The 16,148-nt window shown below is 35.0% G+C and overlaps 1 protein-coding gene across 9 annotated transcripts in view; it reads left to right on the top strand.

Annotated features, from left to right (window-relative positions):
• Positions 1 to 16,148, top strand: part of RANBP17 (RAN binding protein 17) — a 335,940-nt gene that overhangs the window by 154,654 nt on the left and 165,138 nt on the right. The gene's annotated exons all lie outside the window — the stretch shown is intronic.

Below are 16,148 nucleotides of genomic sequence, written 5' to 3'. Positions count from 1 at the left end.
TGTTATAATTGAATCATATGATATCTAAATTGTTGATAATGTGATCTGCTTGTTAAACAATAGTGTCTGGAGAAAATGATGGATTAATTGACTGATGGCTAAAGTTTCCCTCAAATATAATGGTTTACCCAGTTTGATTTGATTTGTGTAAAGTAACTTTCTCTAATAAACAATTTTCTCAGAGGCAATAGAAGAAATGAATGGTTATCAAACCAAACTTAATTAGTCTATCCTAGATTGATATTACTTGGGGAGTCTTCGTTTTAATTGTGGAGGGCTGGATACAAAGAGTTGGGTTCATTATTTTTTCCTGTATAAACACTATTGTGTAACTACCTATGGAATAATAACATGTGAATTCATTTTAATAAATGCTTGTAAAGTGAATTAGCTAATTATGCCAAGCTAAAAATGATTCCTTTAATTATTTTGAATATTTAACTGGTACTTCAATTTTATTATTGTTAGTCTGTAAATGTGATTTGTATTAGCTCTGCCAAAGTAATTATAATGTATAACTTAACAAACAATTTGAACAGTTTTGTAATGCTTATAATGTTCTCTTCTCTTGTGCAAGAGAAAACATTATTTCCAGTTTGCATGAAGATAAAGGTTCAACACAAATTCAGACCAAAAGAATGGCAGTTTATGTGTAAATCGAGAATAAAAACCCCTCAATATCCAATGTAGTGATTGACATAATTATACGTATGAGAAGAATGAACAGATTTCCTTTAGGAGGAGGTAAAACCTGTGACTCATTAGTTCATCTTAAGATGGTATTCATTTGGCACTTGAAGAGATTGTGTAGCATAAGAAATTTGATTCATTCTTATTTTACAAGCTAGAAGCATTTTCTTCATGCCCTTACTATAGATGGAAGGAAGAATTCTATCCACATTCTCAAACAGAAATATATAAATATATATAATATTTATTAAATATATAAAAATACATGATATAAAATTGATAACTCGTGGATGTCGGAAACAATATGCTTCTGAATCACTTTCATTTAGGAGACTAATTCTAATTGTCTTTGAATCAGAAATGAATGAGAACAAAGGCTTTAGTAGTAAAACATATAGCATTCTAATTTAGTCTTTCTGGGGAAAAAGCAAAATAACCTCTACAAGAGTATGCAACCTAAAACATTCTTTTTTTTTTTCAGTTAATATATAGTGCCATCCACTTTTTAATTTTTTGGAGTGTACAGTTTTATTAATTTGAACACAAGTATGGATACATGTAACCACTACCATAATCAGGATATAGAATAGTTCCATCACCTAAAAAAACTTCCCTCACGCTGTCACCCCCTCCCCCATCCCTAACCCCTGAACCAATGATCTATTCTCACTTTTGCCTTTTTCCAGAATGTCATATAGTGGAACCATATAATATCTGACCTTTTTGAAATGGGCTTCTTTCACACGTAATGCCTTTGAGATTCATCCATGTTTTTGTAATATCGATAATTTGTTTCCTGTCTGCTTCTACCCAAATTGAATACAGCAACACTAATATAAGATTGTCAAGTTAATATAAATGATCTGCCCATATGGAAATTTAATCTCTTCTTTTCTTTGCAGTATCCCCATCATAACTCGAACTTGATTTTTGTCCTTATTCGTGCATATAGTTCTGCCTTTTTAATGTCTGCATTGTAATTTTATGGAGGTATCCTACTTTGTTTAACCTGTCTCTGAACTAGGTGCTTAGATTTTTTAAAAATGTTGCATTTAATACTTCAGTAAACATTTTTGTGTGTATCTTTTCTAAGCACATGCATCTTCCAGTAATTCCTAGAAATAAAATTGCTGGGTGAAAGAATAAACACAAAAAAAATTTGTATGGATTGCAATTTACCTTCCAAAAACATTGAACCAATTTATACATGCTCTTACTTTGCCATTGTTATCTTTCTTTGTGTAGTAATTGAAAGTATCTTGCTTTTATTTTAAATTGTATTTCATTAAATATTAGTGCAGTTGAACTCAATATTGTTAAGATGTCTGTTGTCTCCAATTTGGTCTATATATTCAACACAATCCTAATTTTTAAAAACAATCCCACCAGGTATTTTTGTTTGGTAGATTTTCGTTGGGGTTTTTGTTTTGTTTTTTTTGTTGTTGTTGTTGTTTTGCCATTTTAATAGAATTGTAGTAGTATCTTATTGTTGTTTTAAATGCACTTTGTTAATGAGTAATGATGTTGAACATTATTTCTTGTACTTAATTATCTTCCATATATTCTCTTTGGAAAACTGCCTGTTCAAGTCTTTTACCCATTTTTAAATTAGGTTGTTTGTTTTCATGCTGTTAAGTTTTAAGAATACTTTATAGATTTTGGATATAAGTCCTATGTTGGATATGTGGTTAACAAATGTTTTAATATTTTCTCTTGGTATATATAACTTGTCTTTTCATTTTCTTAATGGTGTCCATTAAAGAGCAAAAGTTTTTAATTTTGATGAAACCTAATTTACCAATTTTTTTTTATGGATTGTGCTTTTGATGTCATACGTAGTTAAATGAGCAATGTGTGAGAGCTCTTTGCCTAATCCCAGAGCACAAAGATATTTTCCTAAAAGTTGTGTAGTTTTGTATATGTCTGTCAGGATATCTTTTTTCCATCCTTTTGCTTTAAGCTGTCTTTAAATGTAAATGTATCTTTATATTTCATGTGGATTTCCAGTAGACAACATATCATTGGGTCTTGTTTTTTGTTTTTTTAAGATTGGCACCTGAGCTAACAACTGTTGCCAATCTTTTTTTTTTCTTTCTGCTTTTTCTCCCCAAATCCACCCCCAGTATGTAGTTGTATATATTTTAGTTGTGGGTCCTTCTAGTTTTGGCACGTGGGACGCCGCCTCAACGTGACCTCATGGGTGGTGGCATGTCTGTGCCCAGAATCCGAACCAGTGAAACCCTGGCCCGCCCACAAACTTAACCACCTGGCCACGGGGCCAGCCCCTGGGTCTTGTCTTTTAATCCATTCTCATAATCTCTGTCTTTTACTATGTATTTTTAAGCTATTTACATATAATTATCATTGATATTTGCATTTAGATCTACCATTTTCTTACTTGTTTTCTCTTTGTTCCCTCTGCTTTTAATTTCTGTATATTCTTTCCTGCCTCCTTTTAGGTTATTTATAGTATTCCATTTTTTTATCTATCGATATTTTTACTGTCTCTTCAAATGGCTTTTTTCCTGGTTGCTGTAGGGATTATAATAAACATATTTAACTTTTCACAATCTATTTAGAATTAATATTTTACCACTTAAAGTATAACATAGGTCCCTTTATCCTCCACTGTTTATGTTGTAGTTGGATTGTGTGTTACATCTACATACATTGAAAACCCCTTCACATAATGCTATATAACTTTTGCTTGAACCATTATACATATTTTATAGAATGTAAGAGGAAAATAATATTCTATTATAGTCATCCAGATATTTACTCTTTCTGTTTCTTTTTTCAATCCTGGCGTTCCACGTGTTTCTCTCATATCATTACCCTTCTGTGTGAAGAACTTCCTTTAACATTTCTTAGAGAGCAGTCCACTGATGATGAATTCTCCTAGTTTTCCATCATCTGAGAATGTCACTGTTTTACCTTTATTCATAAAGGATTTTTTTGTCTGGATAAAGAGTTCTGGGTTGACAATTCTTTTAGCACTCTAAATGTTGTTCCACTTTCATCTGACTGCATAGTTTCTGAGGGAAATTTCACAGTCAATTGAATTATTCCCCATTATGTCATGTGCTGTTTTTCTCCAGCTGCTTTCAAGATTTTTTTTTTGGCCTTTAGTTTTCACCATTTAGGTTATAATTGTATAGGCATGGATTTCTTCATAAATCTTTAGGTCTATGTTTTTTTTGTCTTTTTTTTACTGTGGATGATTAGCTCTGAGCTAACATCTGTGCCAATCTTCCTCTATGTTTTTGTTCTCTTTGCTTGAAGAATATTGTCCCTGAGCTAACATCTGTGCCATTCTTCCTCTATTTTGTATGTGGGACACCTCCACAGCATGGCTTGATGAGTGGTGTGTAGTCCTCACACAGGATCAAAACCCATGAACTCTGGGCCACCAAAGTGGAGCATGCAAACCCAACCACTATGTCACTGGGCCAGCCCCCTTCCTCTATTTTTTTATATGTGGGTTGCCACCACAGCATGGCTGAGGAGTGGTGTAGGGCTGTGCCTGGGATCTGAACCTGTGAATCCAGGCCACCGAAGCGGCGCATGGCCACTAGGCCATGGGACTGGCCCCATTAGGTCTATGTTTTTTGTGAAATTTGGAAAATTCTCAGCCATCCTTTCTTTTTTTCTTTCTTTTTTCATTGAGGTTAAATTCACTTGACATACAATTGAGCATTTTAATGTCTACAAGTCAGTGGCATTTAGTGCATTTACAGTGTTCAAACACCAGTTCTCTGTAGTTTCAAATGTTTTTCATCACGTCAGAAAATACTCTGTACCCATTATGTAATCAGTCTCCATTCTCCCCTAGGGATGACACTAATCTGCTTTCTGTCTCTGGATTTGCCTATTCTGTTTATTTCATATAAAAAGATTCATGCAACTGTGACCTTTTGTAGCTGACATCTTTCATTAGCATAGTGTTATCAAGGTTCATCCAAGCTGTAGGATGTATCAGTACTTCGTTCCTTTTTGTGACTCAGTAATATTCGATTTTATGGATATGCCATATTTTGTTTATCTCTTCATCAGTTGGGAAATTTGGATTGTTTCCTTCTTTTGTCTGTTATGAATAATGCTGCTATAAACATTCATGTACCGGTTTCTGTGTGGATATACATTTTTATTTCCCTTTGGAGTAGAGTTGCTCAGTCATATGATAATTCTACGTTTAACTTTTTGAATTACCACCAAACTGTTTTCCACAATGACTGCCCCATTTTACATTCCCACCAGCAATGTACAAGGGTTTCTGTTTCTCCACACCCTCATTAACAATTTATATTTTTTATATATATTATTTTCTGGATATTCATATGATATATATATATAATTATTATAACCACTCTAGTGTACATGAAGTGATAGCTCATTGTACTTTTGATATTCATTTCCTTAATGACAAATGATGCTGAATGTATTTTCATGTGTTTGTACATCTTCTTTGGAGAAGAATTTATTCAGACCTTATGCTCATTTTCTAATTGGGTTGTCTTTTTGTTGTTGAGTTGAAAGAATTCTTTATATAATCTTGATACTAAACCCTTATTGGATATATGATTTGCAAATTTTTTCTCCCTATCTGTCAGTTGTCTTTTCACTTTCCTGATGATGTCCTTTGAAGCACAAAGTTCTTAATTTTGGTGATGTCTTAGTTATCTGTGTTCTTTTGTTTCTCTTGCTTTTGTGTGAAATCTAACAATTCATTGCCAAATCTGAGGTCATGAATGTTTTGTTTTCTTCTAATAATTTTATAGTTTTACCTCTTATATTTAGCTTGTTGATCCATTTTGACTTAATTTTTAAATATGGTATGAGTTAGAGGGTCCAACTTCATTCTTTTTCATGTAGTTAACCATTTATCCCAGCACCATTTGTTATAGATATTGTTCTTTCTCCACTGAATGGTCTTAGTACCCTTGTCAAAAATATTCTATCCATAGATTTTTGGGTTTATTTCTGACTCTCAGTTCTATTCCCTTGGTCTGTACTATGGTCTGAATGTTTGTGTCCACCAAAAATTCATATATTGAAATCCTAATCCCCAAAAGAGATGGTATTAGTAGCTGAGTCCTTGGAAAGTACTTGAGTTATGAAGGCAGAGCCATCATGAATAGGATTAGTGCCTTATAAAAGAGACTTCAGAGAGATTCTTAGCCCCTTCTGCCATATGAGGATACAATGAGATGTCTGACCTGGAAGAGAGCCCTCACCCAACCATGCTGGCACCCTAATTTTGGACTCCCAGCCTCCAGAACTGTTAGAAATAAATTTCTGTTTATTATAAGCTAGCTAGTCTGTGGTATTTTGTTATAGAAGCCCAAATAGGCTAAGACAGTCTATATTCCTATACTTATGTCAGTACTACACTGTTTTGATTACTGTAGCTTTGTAGTATGTTTTGAAATTGAGAAGAGTGAGTCTTCCACCTTTGTTTTTTAATATTGTTTTGGCTATTTAGAGTCCTTTGCTATCCCATATGAATTTGAAGATCATTTTTTTGATTTCTGCAAAATAAAGCAATTAGAGTTTATGTTGAATCTGCAGATCATTTTTGGGAGTATTGCCATCTTAACAATATTAAGTGTTCTAATCCATTAGCATGGAATGTTTTCCCGTTTACTTAGGTCTTTAATTTCTTTCAGCATTGTCTTATAGTTTTCACTGTACAAATCTTTCACCTCCTTGGTTAAATTTATTCCTAGATATTTTATTCTTTTGGATGCTGTTGTAAATGGAATTGTTTTCTTTATTTCCTTTTTAGATCGTTCATTGCTGGTGTGTAGAAACTTAACTGATTTTTGTGTGCTGATTGTGTACCCTGCAACTTTACTGAATTTGTTTATTAGCTCTAGTAGATTTTTTGTGGACTTTCGGAGATTTTTCTGTGTAGAGTATGATGTCATCTGTAATTAGAGATAGTTTCATTTTTTCCTTTGCAATTTGGATCCCTTTTATTTCTTGTCTTACCTGATTGCTCCAGAACAATGTTGAATAGCAGTGGTGAAAGTGGGCATTCTTGTCTTGTTTCTGATCTTAGGGGGAGAACTTTCAGTCTTTTATCTTTGACTATTAGGATTAGGATTAGTACAGCCTCTCCAGCTATCTTTTAGTTACTATTTGTATAGAATATTTTTTCTATCCTTTCACTTTCAATCTATTTGTATCTTTGGGCCTAAAGTGAATCTCCTATAAGCAGCCTATGGTTGGATCATTTCTTTTTTTTCCCATTCTGCCAATCTCTGTCTTTTAATTGGTGAGTTTATTTGCATTTGAAGTTATTACTAATATTAAACTAGTTCTGCCATTTTGCTGTTTTCTATATATCTTATATCTTTTTTGTTCCTCAGTTCTTCCCATACTGCCGCCTTGTGTGTTTGATTTTTTCTAGTGCTGATTTTGATTCTGTCTTCAATTCTTTTTCTGTACATTTTTAATTTTCTTAGTGATTGCCATGAGGATTACAGTTAACATCCTGAATTTATATCAATCTAGTTTGGATTGATACCAAGTTAACTTCAGTAGCATACATGAACTCTGCTCCTATCCAGTTGTTTCTTTCCCTTTATGTTATTATTGTCACCAAATACACAAAATCTGTATATAGTATGTGTCCATTCACACAGATTTATAGTTACTATTTTTAGGCATTTGTCTTTTAAGTCATATAGGAAACAAAAAGAAAACTTACAAACTAAAAATACAGTAATATTAGCTTTTATATATACCTATATAATTACCTTTACCAAAGATCTCTATTCTTCATATGGCTTTGAATTATGGTCTAGTATCCTCTCATTTCAGCCTGAGGAATTCCTTTAGAATTTCTTGTAGGTCAGGTCTATTAGTGATGGACTCCTCTTTAGCTTTTTATTTTTAAAATCTAGAAATGTCTTAATTTTTCCTTCATTTTTTTGAAGGACAGTTTTGCTGCATATAAAATTCTTGGTTGGCAGTTTCTTTCTTTCAACATTTTAAACACGTGATCCCGCTTCCTTCTGGCCTCCATGGTTTCTAATGAGAAGTCAGATGTTAACCATATTAAGGATTCCTTGTACTTAACAAGTTATTTTCTCTTTATTACTTTCAAGATTTTGTCTTTGTCTTTTGACAGTTTGATTATATTATGTCTCAGTATGGATCTCCATTAGTTTATCCTCCTTCAAATTTGTGTAGCTTCTTGGATGTGTAGATTTATATCTTTCATCAAATGTTGGAAGCTTTTGGTCATTATTTCTTCCAATATTTTTTCTTCCTTTTTCTCTTTCCCTTCTGGGATTCCCATAATGCATATGTTAATGTTTTAATGGTTTCTTATAGGGCCCTTAGACACTGTTTATTATTATTCATTCTTTTTCTACTCCTCAGAGTGAGGGGTTCTCTCTCTCACTCACTCTCTCTCTCTCTCTTTTTTTTTTTTTTGCTGAAGAAGATTTGCCCTGAGCTAACATCTGTTGCCAGTCTTCCTCTTTCTTTTTTTTTATGTGAGCCTCCACCATAGCATGGCCACTGACAGATAAGTGATGTAGGTCTGCACCCAGGAACCAAACCCAGACTGCCAAAGCAGAGCATGCCAGATTTAACCACTGGACCACTGGGTTTGGCCCAGAACTGAGTACTTTTAATTGCCCTCTTCTCAAGCTTACCAAGTCTTCTGGCTGCTCATATCTCTGTTGAACTTCTCTAGTGAATTTTTTATTTCAGTATTTTACTTTTCAGCCCCAGAATTTGTGTTTGGTTCCTTTTATAATTTTCATTTTTTAAGTTAATCTTCCCTCATTGTTTATCTTCTCCTGACTTCTTTTATATTTTTTTATCCATTGCTTTCCTTTAGCTCTTTGAGCATATTTAAGACAGTTAATTTACATCTTTGTCTAGTAAGTGCAATAAATGGACTTCCCTCAGGGATTGTTTTTGTCACTTTCTTTCCATGAATGAGCCATACTTTACTGTTTCTTTCCATGCTTTGTTTGTTTGTTTGTTTTTGGGGTTTTTTTTTTCTTTGGTGAGGAAGATTGGCTCTGAGCTAACATCTGTGCCAATCTTCCTCTATTTTTTATGTGGGACACTGCCACAGGATGGCTTGATGAGTGGTGTGTAGGTCCATGTCCAGGATCCTCTGAACCCTGAGCCACTGAAGCAGAGGACATGAACTTAATCACTACACCACTGGACCAGCCGGCCCCTGCTTAGTAATTTTTTAAATTGAGAACTAGACGTTTTGAATGTTGTAATGTGCTAACTTTGGAAATCAGATTCTCTTCCCTCCTCACGACTGCAGTTGCTGTTTGTTTAGTGTCTTCCAAATTATTTTTGCAAAGACTATTCCTTATGTGTGGTCGCTGAAGTTTCTGTTGTTATCTCCATGACCAGCCAGTGACCTGACAAATTTACTTGAATACCTGGATTCAGTAGGAAAAGGGGAAAAATTGGTGTTCTGTTTTTCTAAATTCTGTCAACAGACACCACTCAGGAATTTGCTTCTAACTGAGCGGATTGAAATAATGGTAAGCTTCAGTGCTGGCCCCTCAGTGAAATATACAGTCCTAGTTTTTGATAGACAAGGTGTTTATTGCTCTCCCTAGAAACAGCAAGCTGCACCAGGAATGTAACCTCTATCGCCATGGCTGCCTGCTGCAGTTCTGGCCATGTGATGTGGTAGCTGCAATGCAAAATGCTGAAATTTACCAGCTTCCTTCTTCATCAAACACTCCCGTGAATGCTCTGAACATTCAACTAGACTCCAGAGTTCTGAAGTGGTTGACTGATGTTCTTGCCAGCTCAATGTTGTTTCAGTAGAGGAACTGATTCCTGGAGCTTCCTACTCCACTATTTTTTGTGCTATCACTAAACCATTATTTCTTAAAATATTTTTTCTGTATCACACTCTTAGTCTTCTCTTGACTTCCAAAGAGCTTCAGGGATCTGTGGGACCTTTTTGTTGTTTTCTCATGGGTTCTTAAGGCTCTATTTATCATATTTTTTCCCTTTCTGTTCAAATTGAGTAATTCCTGTTTAATCTGTCTTCATTTTCACTGACCCTTTGCTCAGTCACTTCCATTCTAGTATTCAGCGCATCAATAAATTTTTAACTACATGGAAATTTTTGCTTCTAAATTTTTCCATTTGATTCTTTTTTGTATCTTCTATTGCTTCAATGAGAATTTCTGTCTTTCAGTTTGAGAATGCTCTTCCTTACTTTTTTGGAGCATGATTGTAATAGCTACTTTCAAGTCATGATAATGCCAATATCCATGTTATCTCAGGGTTGCTGTCATTGATTTTCTTTTCCCTTGAGATTTGAGATTTTCTTGGTTCTTTGTGTGAAGAGATTTTGGATTGGATCCTGGACATTTTGAATATTATGTGATGAGATTTTGGGTCTTGTTTAAAACCTTAGGAAAGTGTTAATTTTTTGTTTGTTTTAGCCGGCGCTTGACCTTGTTAGGTTCGGGATGAAGTTCTAACCCTCCTTTTATGGGCTATAGTTTCACTGTCAGTTTAACTTTCAAAGCCTTTGCAGTGCCATTAAGATCTGAGCTGTGTCCATGTTACCCAGTGACACATTTACCCACCTGGCCAGTGGTCAAGCCCAGTAAAGTTCTCAAAGCTTTCGGCATACTTCTTTTTTGAAGAAGAAGATTATCCCTGAGCTAACTGCTGCCAATCCTTCTCTTTTTGTTGAGGAAGACTGGCCCTGAGCTAACATCTGTGCCCATCTTCCTCTGCTTTATATGTGGGACCCCTACCACAGCATGGTTTCACACGTGGTGCCATGTCTGCACCCGGGATCTGAACTGGCAAACCCCAGGCTGCTGAAGCAGAATGTGCACCCTTAACCACTGCACCACCGGGCTGGGCCCTGGTATACTTCTTAGTGTTATATTTACACATGTGCAGATTGTCATTGAGCCCAGGTGTTCACATATCATTTTATGGGATAGCTTTTTGAACTCCCTCCTTTTTGTGATATGCTGGGTACTTTATTGTTCTCTGGAGCCCCTTTTCATAGTTCTCTGGGAAGAAAGTCAGAGCTTTAGTTTTTCTGCTCTTTCACACATATCCTGTGACTCTGTCTGCATCCAGGGCTGAGAAGGAGGAGGACAAAGATAGGGAAGAAAAGTAAGGGATTTTTCCCACTCTTGTAAGACCACAGCTCCTCTGGTCAGAGAGAAGGACTTTTGAGTGTCTGCTCAGCCTCCATGCTGCTATGCCACCATGGGATTGTCTAGGTGCCCAGGCAGAGAGAACGAATAAAAAAGACACGGGATTTTCCCCACTCACACTGGGGTTTGTAGGTCCATTTTCCATCTCTTGGGCCAAAAAATAAGAACTTCTCTTGAAGTTCTTTCCACTCGCATTACAAACCTGTAGCTTTTAAGCCACCTTTGAGTCCAGACTGGGCAATACTGAAAGAAAAAAAATAATGGGGAAATCACCACTGTTTGGTTGTACTTTGAATTCTGGTCTCCTCCCCTAATCTGCCCACAATCCTTCACTTTTCAAAGACTTCAGATAGATTCCACATGCTTTCTATGCAGGCTTTATATTTGCACTCTGTGGGAGACACAGGATATAGTTTGCTTATTTCATCTTTCCGAGATCCAGAATCTCCCTAAACGATTCTTATTGTTAAGCAATAATGCCCCCCACACACTCTAGAAAAAGCACACTTGATTTTTCCAGTCTCTTTGACACATAGTATGTGCATAATTAGGTATTTACTGATTGATTATCCCAACTAGCTGTTAAGGTCATGTGATGTTAATAAAGAGATTTATCATCAGTTTCAGGTAAATGTGCATCAACAAAAGCCGTCTACAGCATTCTGAATTTCCATTGGAAGTGAACCTCATTACTTGCATGTGTGTGTATGTTTGTGTATCTCTGTGTCTTTGTAATGATGTACCATCTAGATTTATAAGTATTTTATCATTATTAATGTATACATTTTCTTTTAAGAACTAAAAAGTAGTCATAAGATTTTTATGGATAATGACTTAATGGAAGTATCATTTGATGTTTAATAAAAATGACTCATTTTGAAATTTATATGCTCATAATAAACATGATCATTTAAAAAAGCTTCATTTTATTTGAATAAGCACTTTAAAAGTTTAATTTGAGTGCTCATCCTATTAAAAAAATCATGTGTTTATGTATTTCTGTATTTATGTCCCAGGGACAGAAAATAATAAAAAGATTTTTTGATGATTTTTCAAGGATTAGGTGATGTTTTTTGTAAAGCATAAAAAAGATTATCTAGTAGGAATATAAGTACAAGTTATAAATTGATGTTAAAAGTTCATTAGATTACAAATTTAGGTATTAGTGGCCACAGGAAAGACACAGAAACTTTGGGGGGAAAAAAATCCCCTAGGATTTGGTACCAAGACAGGGGTCTTCACTTAGTCTGCAATATGATTAGTGTTTGAATTTAGCATTTTGATGTTCTAAGTGATGACGTTTCTTCAACTTTCCCAGCTTTTTCCTGACATCTCACTTTCTCTAATAAGTCAACTCCTGATTATTTAGAAAACAGGTTTATTTAGCTTTTTTCCCCTCTCCTCTGGCCCCAGGATCACAGTTTCTTAGCTTACCATTAAAGGTATAATTCAAACTACGTGATTCCAGTACTCAGTTTGGTTTAGCTCATCCTTTATTGGGCACTCATATTGCGCCAAGCCCTGTATACTAGATACCAGTGAAATAAGGAATAAGATTTCCTACCAGATCCTGAGAAATTCTGGCTAATAAGTGAGACAAGCACAAATATGTTTGTATAACACATACAATGCCATTAAGATTGGATTTTGTACAGAGATGATTTATTTTGTCTGGGTCAGGGATGGGAGATGGGTTTGTGAATTAAATTCTGAAAAACCACAGAAGAAAAGGAAAATAAAGCCAAGTACAAAGTAATTTTGAAAAAATATCATGATGATAGAATGATGAGATCAGAAAAAGAGGTAAGAATAAGCAAATTTACCATGATGCTGTTGAAGCTTAAACAGGGCCTACGAAACCTACATCTGCCCCTTTTTATAAAAGATGGGAAAAGTAACAATATTTTTGTGAAGAAAACTTCACAACTTAATAAATAGGCAAAATTTCTAAAAGATGACTGTAAAAGCTGAGGCATTTTTGGTGTTTATCCTTTCTGTGTTTACCAAAAAAATTTTAACCCTTCTGTAGGTCAAAGCAAGCTTATTCTATTTATTAGAAAACCAATTTTTTTTTTTTTAAGGAAGATTAGCCCTGAGCTAACTGCTGCCAATCCTCCTCTTTTTGCTGAGGAAGGCTGGCCCTGAGCTAACATCTGTGCTCATCTTCCTCCACTTTATATGTGGGACAGCTACTACAGCATGGCTTGCCAAGCAGTGCCTTGTCCGCACCCGGGATCCAAACCGGCGAACCTCGGGACGCCGAAGAGGAACGTGCGCACTTAACTGCTGCGCCACCGGGCCAGCCCCTGGAAAACCAAATTTCAAAGAGTGGATTATTTTAGAATGTTCATATTTGTGGCGACTTTAAATGAAATAAGGTTAGTTCAGTCTCCTTATTTTACAGGTGAGGAAACCACAATCCAACAAGATTATCATAAAGAAACAAATTTGATTGCCATTCTTTATCTTTTTTCAGTATACCCAACATTTCTCTCCCCTGAATATTTCAAAAGAAACTGTTAGGGCAAAATAAATTCTCTTCCTTGGAATTACCTCTACTGTTTGTTTCTCTCTGTAATCTGAATAAATATAATGTTAAAGCTGAAAACATCATAGAGATCGGCTGTTCTTAAACTTTTAAGTATCAGAGATCACTTTGAGAATTGGGTAAAATTCATTCCTTGTGCCCCACCCATAGATCCCTGACTTAGGTGAGTAAATAATTCCTGACATAAATGGGGAAATGCAAGACCCAGAAACGGAGTGGTTTTCCAAGATCCCGAAGTTGCCAATAGTAGACAGAATTAGAATGGCCTACTATGTGTTACACCTAATAGTTAAGTTCTTCAAATTGGAATAAGTTAACAAAGTAGTTTCTTTCCTGTTTGCTTTGTCCCCAAATTGAACATAACAATACTAATATCACTAGTCTTTCCTGTTTGGAGATTTAGTTTCTTCTTCAGAGTATCCCCATCATAAGTAGAACATGCTTTTTAAACTTATTTACGCATACAGTTCTGCCATTTTAATGGCTGCATTGTATTAACTTATCTATAGTACTGATGCTCAGACTTTTAAAAATATTACATTCAGTGCTGCAGTAAACATTCATGTGCGTGTCTGTTCTGTAAGTATATCTTCAATAAGTCCTAGAAATGAAATTGTGGGGTGAAAGTATAAACATGAAAAAATTTGTATAGATTGCAATTTGCCTTCCCAAAAGGTTGAACCGATTTGTTCCTCGCCAAAAAAGCCCATAGTTCGTGTTTCTCTATAACCTTGCCATTGTTATGCTTCTTCGTAATCTTTGCAAGTCTAGTAATTGAAAAGATCTTTTATTTTAATTTATATTTCATTAATTGTGCATTTGAACTCAACATTGTTAAGGTGTCCGTTCACCTCAGTGTAACATTTATGCATGATTCAATGCAATCATCGTCAGAACTTCAGCAAGGTTTTTTATAGTTACTGACAAGCTGATTCTAAAATTTATGTGGAAAGACAAAAGAACTAGAAGATTTCAATTTCAAAAAAAAATTGAAACTCTGAAAGAGAAAATCAAAGTTGAGAACTCATGCTACCCAATTTTAAGACACTGTAAAACTACAGATGTCAAGCCAGTGTGGTACTGAAGGAGAAACACATAGTTTAATGGGACAGAATAGAGAGCCCAGAAATTGACCTACATAAGTATTGTTGGCTGATTTTTGGCAGAGGTTAAAGAAATTTATCAAATTATAAAGAAATTATCCCTAAAGAAATTTAATAGGGAAAGGCTAGTCTTTTCAATAAATGGTGCTGGTACAATAGAACATTCATATGCAAAAAGAACCTCTATATATACCTCATACCTTATACAAAAATGAATTCAGAATAGATTATAGACCTGAAATATAAAACTTACAGAAGAAAACTTAGGAGTGACTTTAAGTTACTCAACCTTGAGTTAGGTGATGAGTGCTTAAAACTGACACCAAAAACACAATCCATAAAACAACAAAAAATTTATAAATTGTACTTTCTCAGAATTTAAAACTTTTTCTCTGGGAAAGACACTGTTACAAGAATGAAAAACAGCCACAGAATGGGAGAAAATATTTGGAAATTGCATATCTGACAAAGTGCTTTTATCCAGAATATACATAGAACTCTAATAATTCATCAGTAAGTATAGTAGGCAGAATAATGTCTACATTACTCCCCCCAACAGTGTCTACATCCTAATCCCTGAAACCTGTGAATATGTTACTTTATATGGCAAAGGGGAATGAAGGTTGCAGATTGAATTGAGGGATCATCTGACTGTAAGATAGGGAGCATACCCTGGATTATTTGGGTGGGCCCAATATAAGGGTCCTTAAAAATGGAGTGACGATGCAGAAGACGCAGAGTGATGTGACGTGTGAAGGACTCACTCCAGTGTTGCTGGCTTTGAAAATGAGAGGCAAGAGCTGTGATCCAAGGATCGGCAAGTGGTCCTTAGAATCTAGAAAAGGCAAGGAAACAGTTTTTTCCCTGGAATCTCCAGAAAGGAATGTAGTCCTGCTGATTCCTTGATTTTAGCCCAGTGAAACCTTTGTTGGACTTCTACAGAGCTGTGAGATAGTAAGTTTGTTTTGTTTTAAGCCATTAAATTTGTGATAATTTGTTACAACAGCAATAGAAAACTAGTACAGTAAAACAAACAAAAGCAACCAATTAAAAAAAACAGATAGTAGATCTGAATAATTTACCAAAGAAGCTATTTGGATGCCAAATAAGGGTATGAAAACGAACTCAACATGATTTATCATTAGAGAATGCAAATTAAAACCGTGATGAGATACCACTGCACATTTGATAGAATTGTTAAAAACAAACAGAAAATTTGACAATACTAAGTACTGACAAGGATCTGGAGCAACAGGGACTCTCATTCATTGCTCGTGGAAATGCAAAATGGTATAGCCACTTTGGAAGATAGTTTGACAGTTTCTTATATATCACTTCTGGTATTTACCAAAGTGAACTGAAAACTTATGTTTACATAGAACCATTATGCTAACGTTTATAGCTGCTCTATTCATAATCACCAAAAACTAGGAACAACCAAGATGTCCTTCAGTAGGTGAATGGGTAAACAGCAGGTTGGTGGTACATCATACATGGATACTGCTCAACAATAAAGTGGAATTAACTGCTTGTTTATACAGTGGATAAATATTACATGCATTTTGCTAAATGAACAAAGTCAAAACTGAAAGGCGTGTATCGTATGATTCTATTTATATG

Source organism: Equus asinus, chromosome 9, assembly GCF_041296235.1.
Source record: "Equus asinus isolate D_3611 breed Donkey chromosome 9, EquAss-T2T_v2, whole genome shotgun sequence".
NCBI classification, from domain to species: domain Eukaryota; kingdom Metazoa; phylum Chordata; class Mammalia; order Perissodactyla; family Equidae; genus Equus; species Equus asinus.
Note: the sequence above shows the minus strand (reverse complement) of the source record. Positions and strands in the feature narration are given on the sequence as shown.